Here is a 15,948-nt window from a genome sequence, read left to right as displayed (position 1 = left end):
CTTGGCCATGGTGTTCTTTATGGTTGAACTCTGTTTAAGGGCCTAACTATCTTTTACCAATCATTAACGAAAGCATTGAGGCACATCACGTCTCTCGGATATGGTACACCATGTATTCTATTATGCTTAACAAAGTTTAGACCATTTTGGAATGTTAATACGTCACCCAACCGAGTCGCTCAATTGGATGAGCCGTCTGAACGTGTATGCCTGTAGTCAGACTGCACGGGCGTCGGGGGTAAGGGACGTTGCTGTCTATTCAGAATCTTCAAGCCTAACGCAGTACCCAGTGACATATCTTATGACAGGGGCATTTAGGACCAGTGTAATGAATACAAGGCCTCTGCCTATTCATGAGCCAGCATTCCATAATCTCGGCAGAATAACTGATGAAGTCATAGTATGCGCTTACTTTAACCTTATCTGGATTACAAATTTTATCGCATTTACTTTATCTATCTTATAAATTAGAAAATCCCAAAATAAATATTCACTACTCCCTAACTATCTTAGGCTACAATATAGGTTCGATGTTACTGATATCTCAAAAATACGACTCTAGGTCATACTTCCCTTACTTATAAGGAGTAGTAAGATTTAGGCCCCGCTAAATATAAATTTAAAACAGTACCCTCTCCCACGAGTGGCTGATCCTGGCGAACCGCGCCCTAACGACACCGCACAAATAAAAACCGTCTGTTTCGGCCATATCAAGAGAGGTACCTAGTTTTTGGCGTCGCTGCTGGGGAACTGTTATCAGGAAATACTGCTTTCAATCAAACTTATTCACAAGCATTTAGTGGTGTCTAAGAAAGACAATTATACACGGACTTGGTGATTGGATTTTCCAAACAGTCACCAATTATATTGGGACTAAAAGGATCCTGCCTCTCCGTAGTCGGCCTGGTAACTTGGTTTGTTGAATTGTTTGTGCGGAACTTTGTTACCGAAATACCAGGAAATCAGTAGCCAGAACCAAAAACATATTCCACCATAGGATAGTTAGTTAATTAGATTAGATTACTTTAGATTACTCTAGTTTACCTTAGATTAGACCACCTTAGATTACCTTAGATTGCCTTAGATTAAATTAGATCACCTTAGAATTAGATTAGTTTAGTTTAGCTTATTATAATTTAGCTTATTTGCGAAAATTAAAAACAAAAAGGCATACCCAGTGTATGACCCAAACCCGATCTAGACCAGGGCCGTTGTTATTCGTACCTGATCCAGACGCAATAATCTCTAAAACACGCAAGGAAGCACGAATCAGAAACCAAATGGCGTTACGCGTTACTTTAGCAGAAAACACGAAACCCTCGATTGAAGGTCGAGGAGGACCAATCAGATTTCCAGAGATTCAAGGACACTCGTTCGAGTTAAAACATCACATCATCCAGCTCATTCAGAATAGCTGTCAATTTCATGGATTACCGAATGACGATCCTAATTCTCACCTTGATAAATTCATATCTCTTTCGAACTCCTACAAACAGCCTAGGATAGGACAAGATATTGTCCGGCTATACTTGTTCCCCTATTCTCTCACTCATCATGCTCAAACTTAGTTTGAAGGACTAGAAAAAGATTCCATCACGTCATGGACGGAGATGGTGACTAAATTCCTAACCAAATATTTCCCTCCTTCTAAACAAACCAAACTAAAGAATGACATCATTAACTTCAAACAAAGTTATGATGAATCTTTTTACACTGCATGGGAGCGTTTCAAAACTCTGCTGAAGAAATGCCCTAATCACCAGTTAGAACGGTCAGCCCAAATCTGTACCATCTACAATGGTTTTACGGTAAATCATAGGACGACAATCGATGCAGTAGCTCAAGGGAATCTGATGAACCAAACCGCAGATGAAGCATGGGAATTGCTCGAGAACATGACGATGCATCATCATGACCGGAACAGTGGTGAAACAACTTCATCATCTGCCCCACTCTCTGCACTTAACAATCAAACGGAGGCCATCAAATCCCTCACAGATAAGATGGAATCTCTTGCCAAGCAACTCGGAGAATTGAAGACGCAACCGCAGCAGGTTAACCAAGCTCAGGCTTGTGTTAATTGTACCAACCCGCAACCTACTAAAGACTATCAAGTTGAGTACGAAAACCCTGACGGTTCAGTCTATTACGTTCAATACCCAGCTCGTCCACCAAATCCCGGATTCAATCAACCACCAAGGGTTAATCAATTTCAGCGAAGCAATCAACCTTTCCGCTATCACTATCCACCTTATCCAGCCCAACAATCTCAATTGACCTACGATCAACCACTTTCACTCACTGGTCCCCCAGTTGAGGAAAATTCCCCTACCACCCAGATTACAAAAGCAGCTAACCCCACTCTCAGAGCTGATGATCAGTTAACTCAGTTCATCCAAGGACAACAACAGCTAAACAGAGAACTGCAACCAGACAAGATCAGACGGAGATACTAATGAGAAATTGATAATGCTAAAAACGAACATATATTTCATAGCATTATTCCTCAAGAAAGACAAGCTTTTAGTTGCAATTGTTCTATTTACAAGTGATATTCGTTTAAATAATAAAAGGTGAAGACAAAAGACAGATTCGACGAATTGAAGACGCAAACGACCAAAAAGCTCAAAAGTACAAAAGACAATCAAAGAGGTTCCAATTATTGATAAGAAACGTCTCGAAATTACAAGAGTACAAGATTCAAAACGCAAAGTACAAGATATTAAATTGTACGCAAGGACGTTCGAAAATCCGGAACCGGGACCAGAGTCAACTCTCAACGCTCGACGCAACGGACTAAAAATTACAAGTTAATTATATATATAAATATAATATAATATATAATTAATTATATTAATTATATATATATTATATTTATAAAATAAATCATCGGCAAACAAAGAGCCAAAAGCTGGTGAGCTGTATTTACAAACTCCGCGACTCGCGGAGTTTGAAGGCAAAATGGACCGCGAGTCGCGGAGCCCCAAAGTCTGAAACTCCCTATAAAGCCAACCGAATTCTGATCATTTTTCATAACCAATATATCCATCTCTCTATCTATATCGTATATATTTATATTTATATTTTAATATTAATTTTAATTTTAATTTTAATCCTAATAATAAGGGTATGTTAGCGAATGTTGTAAGGGTGTAAGTCGAAATTCTGTCCGTGTAACGCTACGCTATTTTTAATCATTGTAAGTTATGTTCAACCTTTTTAATTTAATGTCTCGTAGCTAAGTTATTATTATGCTTATTTAAAACGAAGTAATCATAATGTTGGGCTAATTACTAAAATTGGGTAATTGGGCTTTGTACCATAATTGGGGTTTGGACAAAAGAACGACACTTGTGGAAATTAGACTATGGTCTATTAATGGGCTTTATATTTGTTTAACTAAATGATAGTTTGTTAATGTTAATATAAAGATTTACAATTGGGCATCCCTATAAATTACCATATACACTCAATCGGACACGATGGGCGGGGTATTTATATGTACGAATAATCGTTCATTTAACCGGACACGGGAATGGATTAATAGCCACTAGAATAATTAAAACAGGGGTGAAATTATGTACAAGGACACTTGGTATAATTGATAACAAAATATTAAAACCTTGGGTTACACTCAGTCGACATCCTGGTGTAATTATTAAACAAAGTATTAAAATCTTGTTACAGTTTAAGTCCCCAATTAGTTGGAATATTTAACTTCGGGTATAAGGATAATTTGACGAGGATACTCGCACTTTATATTTATGACTGATGGACTGTTATGGACAAAAACCAGACGGACATATTAAATAATCCAGGACAAAGGACAATTAACCCATGGGCATAAAACTAAAATCAACACGTCAAACATCATGATTACGGAAGTTTAAATAAGCATAATTCTTTTATTTCTTATTTAATTTCCTTTATTTTATATTTAATTGCACTTTAATTATCGCATTTTTATTGTTATTGTATTTAATTGCACTTTTAATTATCGTACTTTTTAATTATCGCAAGTTTATTTTATCGCACTTTTATTATTCGCAATTTCATTATCGTTATTTACTTTACGCTTTAAATTAAGTCTTGTATTTATTTATTATTTTACATTTGGTTTTAACTGCGACTAAAGTTTTAAAATCGACAAACCGGTCATTAAACGGTAAAAACCCCCCTTTATAATAATAATATTACTTATATATATATTTGTATTTTTATAAAAGTAAACTAATATAGCGTTAAGCTTTGTTTAAAAAGATTCCCTGTGGAACGAACCGGACTTACTAAAAACTACACTACTGTACGATTAGGTACACTGCCTATAAGTGTTGTAGCAAGGTTTAAGTATATCCATTCTATAAATAAATAAATATCTTGTGTAAAATTGTATCGTATTTAATAGTATTTTCTGCTAAAATTTAATAGTATTTTTATACCACTCTGCTAAAACATCAAGTATTTTTGGCGCCGCTGCCGGGGACTCTCTTAAAAGCCGGAAGCGCAACGCTAATATATAAAAAAAAAGATTTTTAGTTTACTTTTATTAAAATTCGTTTTTATAAAAATACGTTTTAAATATTCGAAAATAAAAAAAGAAAAACAAACAAAAAAAAAATTTAATATATATAAATCTATTTTTAAGATATTTTTAAAGTTATAAAGTAGTTCTATTTTTATTTAAGTTTTTAAATATAAGTTTTTATTATATAAATATTTTATAAACAGAAAATATAAAAACAGAAAATAAAAAGAAAAAAAAAGTCAAGTTTTAAACTGTACCTGAGTTGAATTTTGGATCCCCGCGACTCGCGGAGTTTGATGCTTTGAATACCGCAAGTCGCGGAGCCGTCTGACACGGGCCACACAGAACCCTAATCTGCATTAAATACGGAGTATTATTAATTATTATTAATTAATTTGTAATTAGGGTTAAATATTTAATTAATTTAGTATTTAATTTAAGTTTTAATTAATTTATGTATTTAGTTTAATTAGTTTAATTAATTTTTAAAATTAATAGTTTTAATAAATAAATAATATAAAAATAATATTTTTATAAAAATTGTATTTTTTACAACTTTTAGTATATTTTTATATTTTGTCCCTTTTTAATCGTTTTAGTGTAATATTTGTATTTTTCGCTCATATTTAGTTTTAAACTTAGTTTTTTTACCATAGTTATTTTTATTTCTAGATTTTTAGGCTTTGCCGTAGAATTCCTTAAGTGCTTTTTCTTTATACTAAGACTTAGGTGCTTTAGAATTTTGCGACGCCTTTTTAAGTTTTAGTTTCTTTTTAAGTTATTTCCATTGGGATTTAGTTTTTCCTGTAAGCTTTAATATTTTTAGACGACTTTTACCTATGTATCAATTATCATTCCAATTAGTAATCTCAATTTGCGATTATAATTTTAAGTTAGTTGTAGTAATAAGGTTAGGTTACTCAATTGTTTTTAAGTTTTATAAGTTTCTTTTATTTTTCCGTCACCTTTTATTTTTCAACCATTTTTCTTTTTTCGACCTTTTTCGACGAACTCTTTTTCTTTCTTATTTCTCGCTATTCTAGTTTTAGGACATAGATTTTTATTCTACTTCTTATCTAAATTTCTTAAAATTATGAAAATTTATTTTAAGTGGTTAAATTGATAGACATCAAAATTTTTTGGTTCGTAGTAATAGTTGGATTTGTACGCGGACCGGGTTATTGGAGCCAAACAGTCATCAATTATATTAAGACCAAACGAATCCTGCCCCTCTGCTGCATCTTTTGGCTATTCGCAACGTGGGCAAAATCAAAAAAGTCTATTGATTGGATAACTTATTATAATTTTTCTTTCCTTTTTAAAACTAATAGGATATTCAGTGAATGCACCGAGCAAGACGTTCACCACCTTTTGTACGTTCACCACCTGTAACTAGATCAAGACATTTAGCAAATATTACTGCCGTTGATTTCTCTTTAGAATCGTCATCCAGTCGACCAAGTACTTCAGTTCAAATTTTCGATAATCCATTTTTTGAACCCGACCTCACAATTGAGAATCCGGAGAATATTCAGGAACGATTCGTAGATCCTGAACCACTAAACTTTCCTCCGGAACCACCAATCATTCAAACAGAGATTGTTGAGGAACGAACCATTAAATCAGAATCCTCTAGTGATTCCGATTCAACAAGTTCAATTATGGAAAATCTGGAACCTTTAAGTATGGAAGACCGAATGAGAGCTAAACGCACTGGCCAAGGTCACGCAATTACTCATCCAGACATTAATGCGCCAGATTATGAAATCAAAGGACAAATTCTACACATGGTGACTAATCAATGCCAATTTAGTGGTGCGCCGAAGGATGATCCAAATGAACATCTACGTACCTTTAATAGGATCTGCACACTATTTAAAATCCGAGAAGTGGAGGATGAACAGATATATCTCATGTTATTTCCCTGGACTTTAAAGGGAGAAGCCAAAGATTGGTTGGAATCGTTACCTGAAGGGGCGATTGATACATGGGATGTTTTAGTTGAAAAATTTCTTAAACAATTCTTTCCTGCATCTAAAGCCGTAAGACTTCAAGCAGAAATTGTTACGTTCACACAGAAACCGAATGAAACTCTATATGAGGCATGGACAAGATTTGGAAAGTTATTAAAAGGATGTCCGCAACATGGTTTAGATACCTGTCAAATAGTACAAATATTCTACCAAGGATGCGACATCACTACAAGGAAAGACATAGATCTATCAGCTGGTGGTTCTATTATGAAGAAAACCGAAACTGATGCTTACAAAATTATTGATAACACTGCTTCCCACTCACATGAGTGGCACCAAGAAAAAGATATCGTTAGATCATCTAAAGCAGCTAGAGCCGATTCTAGCCATGACTTAGATTCCATTTCCGCAAAGATAGATGCTGTGGAGAGACGAATGGAAAAGATGACTAAGGATATTCACTCAATACGAATTAGTTGTGAGCAGTGTGGAGGACCACATTTGACAAAAGATTGTCTCAGTATTGAATTAACAATGGAACAAAGAGAGAATATTTCATACATAAACCAAAGGCCTGGAAATAATTATCAGAATAATTATCAACTGCCAAGACCGATTTACAATCAAAACCAGAATTATAACCGAAATATTCCATACAACAACCAACAAGGACCTAGCAATCAACAAGTATCCAATAATAATTACAATCAGCAAAGACCTAATTTTCAAAACAAACCACCACAACAAACCGATGATAAAAAGCCGAATTTAGAAGATATGATGACGAAGCTAGTTGAAACTCAAACGCAGTTTTTCACATCTCAGAAACAAACCAATGAACAAAATGCTCAAGCATTTAGAAATCAACAAGCTTCTATTCAAAATCTGGAACAAGAAGTAAGTAACCTAGCAAGGTTAATAGGTGAAAGAAAACCGGAAAGTCTACCTAGTGATACAAATGCTAACCCCCGGAATGAAACAGCTAAAGCCATTACCACAAGAAATGGTACAACACTTAAACCACCTGAAATACCTGTAACTTCTGATGAAGCTATTCCTACTCCACAAGAACCACAACCTGATCAAGATAAGGAAAAAGAACCGGTAGTTGAAAAGGTTAATGAAGATAACACAGTTAAGGTTAAACCTTATGTTAAACCATACCAACCACCACTTCCTTACCCGAGTAAAATGAAGAAAGAGAAACTTGAAGCCGAGCAATCCAAATTCTTGGATATGTTTAAACAGATAAATGTAAATCTTCCTTTCATTGATGTGATTTCAGGAATGCCTAGATATGCTAAATTCTTGAAAGATCTAATCTCAAATAGAAAGAAAATGGAAGAAGTCTCGGCTGTTACTATGAATGCTAATTGTTCAGCAGTACTGTTGAATAAGATACCAGAAAAATTATCTGATCCAGGAAGTTTCACAATTCCATGTTTTCTGGGTAGTCTTAGTTCAATAGAAGCATTGGCAGATTTAGGTGCTAGTATAAATCTAATGCCGTATTCACTATACGCTAAACTAGACCTTGGAGAATTGAAACCAACCAGAATAAGCATACAACTAGCCGATAGATCAATACAATATCCTAGAGGGATAATGGAGAACATGCTAGTTAAAGTTAGTACTTTAGTATTTCCAGTAGATTTTGTTGTTCTGGACATGGAAGAAGATTCTCAAGTTCCTCTCATATTAGGAAGACCATTCTTAAACACGGCTAAAGCAATGATAGACGTGTTCGGTAAGAAATTGACCCTAAGTATAGAGGATGAGAGTGTTACCTTTTCAGTTGATAGAGCAATGCAACAACCACAATCTGCAGATGATACATGTTATTATATTCAAACTATAGATGCACATGCAGAATTATTAGAAGAATTTCCAGAATTACAAGGAACAAGAGAATGTTCTTTAGGAGAAGGTAATGAACCAATTGATGAAGCTGAAATGTTAGCTACACTTATAGCTAATGGATATGAACCAACAACAGAAGAAATTCAAATGCTAAAAGAAGAAGACAGATATCGATACAAATCATCGATAGAAGAACCTCCGAAATTAGAGTTAAAGCCACTTCCAAACCATTTGGAATACGCTTATTTACATGGTGAATCTGAATTACCTGTAATAATATCGTCTTCTCTTACTGAAAATGAGAAATCACAACTCATTTATGTGTTGAAAGCTCATAAACCAGCCATTGCATGGAAGATTCATGATATTAAAGGAATAAGTCCTTCGTATTGCACACATAAAATCCTTATGGAAGAAGGTCATAAAACGTATGTGCAACGCCAACGAAGACTAAATCCTAATATGCAAGATGTAGTTAAGAAAGAGATTATTAAACTGCTAGACGCAGGTCTAATTTATCCAATCTCTGATAGTCCATGGGTAAGCCCAGTTCAATGCGTGCCTAAGAAGGGTGGCATGACTGTCATTACAAATGAGAAAAATGAGCTTATTCCTACTAGGACTGTAACAGGATGGCGTGTATGTATTGATTATAGAAAATTAAATGACGCCACCAGAAAAGATCACTTTCCCTTACCTTTCATTGATCAAATGTTGGAAAGATTAGCCGGAAATAGTTACTATTGTTTTCTAGATGGATTTTCCGGATATTTTCAAATTCCAATAGCACCCGAAGATCAAGAGAAAACCACATTCACGTGCCCTTATGGTACTTTTGCTTACAAACGCATGCCATTTGGACTTTGCAACGCCCCTGCAACCTTTCAAAGGTGCATGATGGCGATTTTTCATGACATGATAGAAGAATGCATGGAAGTTTTCATGGATGACTTTTCAGTCTTCTGTGATACATTTGAATCATGTCTAGTTAATCTGGAACGAATGCTTATTAGATGCGAACAATCAAATCTAGTACTTAATTGGGAGAAATGCCATTTTATGGTTAAAGAAGGCATCGTTCTTGGACATAAAATTTCAAAAGAAGGAATTGAAGTGGATAGAGCTAAAGTAGATGTAATTGCTAAACTTCCACATCCCACCAATGTTAGAGGAGTTAGGAGTTTTCTAGGGCATGTCGGTTTTTACCGACGTTTCATAAAAGATTTTTCTAAAATTGCCACTCCTATGAATAAACTCCTAGAAAAGGATGCTCCATTCATCTTTTCAGATGAGTGTATCAAATCTTTTAATATTCTTAAAGAGAAACTAACTAATGCGCCGATCATGATAACACCAAATTGGAATCTACCATTTGAATTAATGTGCGATGCAAGTGATTTTGCAATGGGAGCCGTTTTAGGACAAAGGATTGAAAAACGATTTCAACCTATATATTATGCTAGTAAGACGTTACAAGGAGCACAAACGAACTATACAACTACTGAAAAAGAACTCCTTGCTATTGTCTTTGCTTTTGACAAATTTCGATCATATCTCGTTCTAGCAAAAACGGTGGTCTATACCGACCATTCTGCTCTTAGATACCTATTTTCAAAACAAGATGCTAAACCAAGATTAATCTGTTGGATCTTACTCTTACAAGAGTTTGATATTGAAATCCGAGATAAAAGAGGAGCAGAAAATCTCGCCGCTGATCATCTTTCTCGTCTTGAAAATCCCGAATTAGAAGTTCTAAATGAATCGGCCATACAAGACAACTTTCCTGATGAATATCTATTGAAGATAGATTATAAAGAAATTCCATGGTTTGCAGACTATGCAAACTACTTAGTTTGTGGATTCCTTGAAAAAGGATTATCGTACCAAAGACGAAAGAAATTCTTCAGTGACATAAAACACTATTTTTGGGAAGATCCACATTTGTTTAAAAGTTGTCCCGATGGAATAATACGCCGATGTGTATTTGGAGATGAAGCTAGTAAAATTTTAAACCATTGTCACACAGGACCAACAGGAGGGCATTATGGGCCTCAACTAACAGCAAGAAAAGTTTATGATGCTGGATTCTATTGGCCTGCAATTTACAAAGACGCACACCTTCTTTGCAAATCCTGTGATGCATGTCAAAGGGCCGGAAAAATAAGTCAACGTGATGAAATGCCACAAAATGTCATCCAAGTATGTGAAGTATTTGACATTTGGGGTATTGACTTTATGGGTCCATTTCCAAAATCTCATAATAATCTATATATACTCGTAGCCATTGATTATGTATCTAAATGGGTGAAAGCACAAGCTCTCCCAATTAACGATGCACGAGTTGTAGTCAACTTTTTAAAACGTCTTTTTGCAAGGTTTGGAACACCGAAAGCTTTAATAAGTGATCGGGGTACTCATTTCTGTAATAATCAACTTGAGAAAGTTCTTAAAAGATATGGAGTAACTCATAAAATCTCCACCGCATATCATCCACAAACAAGTGGACAAGTTGAAAATACCAACCGAGCTTTAAAACGTATTTTAGAGAAAACCGTAGGATCAAATCCGAAGGAATGGTCCATTAAATTGGAGGATGCACTCTGGGCTTTTAGAACAGCCTACAAAACTCCAATTGGAACCACACCTTTTAGACTTGTTTATGGAAAAGCATGTCATCTTCCAGTAGAAATTGAACACAAAGCATTTTGGGCTTTGAAGACATGTAATCTTGATTTACATGAAGCCGGACGTCTACGATTAAGTCAACTAAATGAATTAGAAGAATTAAGACATGAAGCATACAAAAATTCGTTAATCTATAAGGAAAGAACGAAGAAATTGCATGATAAAAGAATCAGAAGTTCAAAAGAATTTAAGGAAGGAGACAGAGTTCTTCTTTTCAATTCACGATTCAAGCTATTTCCTGGAAAATTGAAATCAAGATGGTCTGGACCATTCATAGTTAAAAGAGTTTTCCCATACGGAACAGTAGAATTGATAAATTCAAATGGGATTGAATTTAAAGTTAATGGTCACAGAGTTAAACACTACATAGATAGTCCGATGGAAGTCGACAACGAAGTTAATCACAATTTCGACACCACAGCTAACTAAGTGTGGGGAGAATCAAGGGGTTTATGTATTTCTGTTAGAGTTAGATTGTCTGTTTTCGTGTAGTTCTCGAAAATGGAACCCGAATGGTCTTTCCCTAGCAGACCCTAAAGAACTAGTCTTCTCCCCCCATTCTGAATTTTTATTTTTTTTAGGAAATGAAGACTGCCTGTGAACTAAACCATGGTCTAATGCTACACGCTTTGATCACTAAACGTAATAATGACACACTTCTGAGTGAAATAGTATCAGTAATCAGAGAAAGAATGGACGGAGTTAGAAAAGAATCCAGATGCGAAGATAATAAGTTACAATTTGGTAAAGGAAAATCAAAATCCGCAGCAAAAAGAAGAGCACGACACCTAGAAAGATGTCACAAATGCGGAAAATGGTCACATGGAGGTAAATGTTCAAATAATCAAACCTATTCAAATACCGAATTTGTTACTTTATGCAGAGACGGACCGTTCATATATTTAGAAGAAAAGACACTGAATGCTCGAGGTTACGCCTATGTAGCTATGGAAAACCAATTAAACTGACTATCTTATGAATGGGATAGATCATATAACTAAGAATACTATCTCACAGGTAAGTCTGTACAGTCTTTATTTTTATTTTTAACCTTTTGATAATAAACGCTAATTTGTTCGCTATAAAGTATTAAATTGGTATTGAATAAAATTAGGTTTGGCTACCGAAATTATTGATATCATTCAAAAATTTATTACATCACTGCGAAATTTAACGTTTATTCTTAAGGTATAAATATCTTTAATCAATCAACCCAAAATATTTCAAAAATTCGTCATGAGTTAAATTAGGTCTTGGAACCGAAATTACTTTACCGAAAAGAGGGGCGCATATTTTTGATAATATTTGATTGATAAAAGTGGGATAAAAAGCCAAAAAGATTTTTAATTTTATTTTTACCATGTTTTTAAATTAATATATAAATCTTAAATTAATATTGTAAACTTTATAAAAACAATATATTTAAAATTGTAAATATTTGAAAAATTAATATAAGTTTGGTGTGAATTTATAATATGAATTTTTAAATTAAGTTTGGTGTGAATTTTTTTATTTTTAAAATATGAATTTTTTAATTTTATGCATTTTAAATTTTAAGTTTGGTGTGAATTTTTAATATTAATTTTGAATTTTATATTTAAATTGTGTGAATTTAAAAACAAAAATTTACTTTATCTCATTAAGTTAAAAATATGATTTTTAAAATTCGTCGTAAGTTGAAAACTAGGTCTTTAAACCGAAATTGCTTTACCCAAGGGAGGGACGAGAACTTTTATTATCATTATTTTTAATCTTATTGAATTAAAGTATGCCAAAAACATTAAAAAACCCAAAAATATTAGCTTTTAAAACAATCGCTACAAAAAGACAAATTTTAAAATTTTGTCGAAGGACGAACTAGGACATCGATCCGAAACGACCTCGTCCTAAATAACAAGGGAAACAAAATTTTAAAATTAATTACTTAATTGTTTTAATTATTATAAGATATATATAAAAAAAAAACAAACTCCGCGACTCGCGGAGTTTGAAGCTTCAAACACCGCGACTCGCGGAGAGATCGAATTACAGAAAAAAAAATAAGAGCTGGAACAGCTCAGTCCACACAACACTCAAAGAAAAATACTGCGAAAAACCTGCGCAAAAACCCAAAAAATACACCCCAAAATCACAATTTTTAACCGTTAATCATCAAATCTTTTACTAAAATCATGTTGAGAAGGATGCTATCAAGGAATTACTCAAGAAAAACGGTAAATTTCTACACCTAAACACCATTTAATCCGAAATTAGTGTTCTTGAGCAATTTTTTCCCCAATTTGATTTTGATGCTTTTTAGTGTAATTATTCTTAAATTATTTATGTATTATGCTTGTATAACCTAGATTGATGCTATTTAACATGATTAGAAGCCTTAAACTTCAAATTTTGAGTAATCTAGGGTTTGTGTTCTTGAGCAAATTTGGGGCTTTTTGATATAAACAGGTTATGGCCGATTTTTGTCATGAATTGTTGCTAAATTAAGTAGTGTAACATGTTTAGGTAGTTAAATGATCCAAACTTTGAGCCTAAACATGATTTAGAGGATTAAAGTGGACTTTTTCAAGTCTAAAATTCATGAACTTGATTTTTGAGAGATAATGCCATTTGAAACTTGTTTAATTGCTAGTAATGATTATTTTGACATGTTATTTGAGTTGAATGCTTATGAACTTGGCGAACATTTTCGTATATGCTTATTTGAAAAAGTGTAGATTTGATAAAAATGTGAAAATGAGCTTAAGTTTGATATAAATTGATCATGTCATTGTAATTATTTTGATTGATGATTTTGCTGACACTAATGCATATTTGGATGCACAAAAATTGTGTTTGATGTGTTTTGTAGACTGAAAGGGGTGAATCTTCATCCCAAGCTCGCAATGCTCCTGCTGAGAATGCGGAACAACAGGAGGTGGATAACTACTACAAGCAAGATATACCTCATCCAGTCATGACATTTTCTGATATGCACTTGGAAGATTTGCACCCGAACCTGAGATTTGACAGACTTTGGATAGATTATCCAAAATATCAAAGGGGTTTGCATACTCTTCATTCTAAAGTTGTTGAGGTACCTAGGGTCATAGAATGGGGACCATTAGAAGCTGTAGAATTGGCCGGGCCAATTAGGGAATTACTTGCACAGAGGTATGGTAATTCTACTTTTAATGATTGGGTACGTTTATTCACCATGCGTAGACCTGTATATAAAGTATGGTGTGAAGAATTGTTGTGTAGTATAGAATTAAATGATCGGGTAGCTAGTTTAACCGATCGATCTTTTAATAGATTTTTGTTAGGAGGTTCGATGCGCCACATGTCTTTACTAGACATGGCTCAGGCTTTACGTATATATACGCCTGAGGAGTTAGCATCTGCTGATTGTAGAGGGTTGATACTAAATGGTAGAAAGATAGATGAAAATTTTGATACACATGGTGTATGGAGTCAAATGACAAGCCATCACCGATTCAAAGGGGGGAATTACTCTTATTTGGATATAGATAGAGCTGAATTAAGAGTGATTCATAGGTTTTTAGCTAATTCGATTGCACAAAGAGGTAAGAACAAGGAAAAGGTAAATGAACAGGATTTGTTTTACCATATGTGTATTCGAGACCCACAAAGCGCTGTAAGTATACCTTATTGTGTGGGTTATTATTTATCAGCTATGGTTAGGGGAATGAGACCGCATAGCATAATAGGAGGTGGTATTTTTATTACTTTGATTGCTGAATATCTCGGTGTGGATATAAGTCGGGGGGATTATTAGTCGAAGAACCAGAACCCCGAGATACAATAGGTTTAAATGTATACCATGGTGCGAAAGTTTTGAAGAGGCGAAATAACGCCGCAGTACAATACCATGGTAGACATCCACAGGTTGAGAGAAACCAACATCAAGGTAATGTAGGAGGGGGAAATGAAATGCAAGAAATGCAAAGGTTTATAGCTTCACAGGAGTACGAAAATGCTAGACAGAGAGCATTTGAAGATTGGCAAGTTCATCAAAACCAAATCATAGCTCATTGCCAACATATAGGTAGAAACTATATTCCTACACCAAAACCCATCTTCCCTCCCTGGTCTATAGAGATGCAGCCACCGTATCCTACGTATAACCCTGCCGAAGTATTCTATAGCACCTATGGTTATGCATGGAACCCCTATTGGTACCAGTATCATCCCTAGTCTACTTAGTTTTATTTATTTTGTAATTTGTAATATTGATACGTTTAATACTTATGTTAATATTGTAATAGTTTTTATAATTTTCTAACTTTTATTCTTAGATTTTAATAATTTTTGAATGTGGGGTAATATACCAAACTTCAAAAATATGTATATATGTTTGCAGTTTATCTTATGTACACAACAGGGTAAAACAACGCATTTTCAAAGACTGGCATTAAGTTCAGCAAAAGCAACTAATTTTGACGACAAGATGCAAAATATATGTGAAATAACAACAAGACGGAATGAACAAATGATGTGCACCATTTATCATTCAGCAAACAAACGCCAATATATTTGGAAACTTTGGTAAAAATTTAATCATTTTCACACAAATCACCCTCAATAATTTAAATTGTTACTGATTTCTTGCAAATGAGGGCATTGCAAGATCTTAAGTGTGGGAAGGGGTTAAATTCTTTCGGATTTTAAAATTTTTATCTTAAACACTGGGTTACCATTAAAAATACTAGTAAAGCAGTAGTTGTATTAGAATCTAGTGCTCCCTGATAATAAAGAACATCCCTAGTCTTATATACTGACTACCCAATTCTAGTAAAATTTTTAAAAATTTTCAATTAAATGAACTCAAAATCATGTTTATACATATTTATGAACGATAAAACTAGGTTTTAACACCGAAATTATTGTTACCTCAGAAAGGACATA

General features: G+C 34.1%; 1 non-coding gene across 1 annotated transcript; it reads right to left on the bottom strand.

The window, feature by feature from the left end:
- Positions 1-1,658: 1,658 nt before the first annotated feature.
- LOC139903050 (small nucleolar RNA R71) lies at positions 1,659-1,765 on the bottom strand. Its single transcript, XR_011777898.1, has one exon. It is a non-coding gene; the product is annotated as a small nucleolar RNA R71 (small nucleolar RNA).
- Positions 1,766-15,948: the final 14,183 nt, after the last annotated feature.

Source organism: Rutidosis leptorrhynchoides, chromosome 3 (assembly GCF_046630445.1).
Source record: "Rutidosis leptorrhynchoides isolate AG116_Rl617_1_P2 chromosome 3, CSIRO_AGI_Rlap_v1, whole genome shotgun sequence".
Taxonomy (NCBI): Eukaryota; Viridiplantae; Streptophyta; class Magnoliopsida; order Asterales; family Asteraceae; genus Rutidosis; species Rutidosis leptorrhynchoides.
The sequence above is the reverse complement of the archived record's forward strand: the minus strand, read 5'-3'. Positions and strand labels throughout refer to the sequence as shown.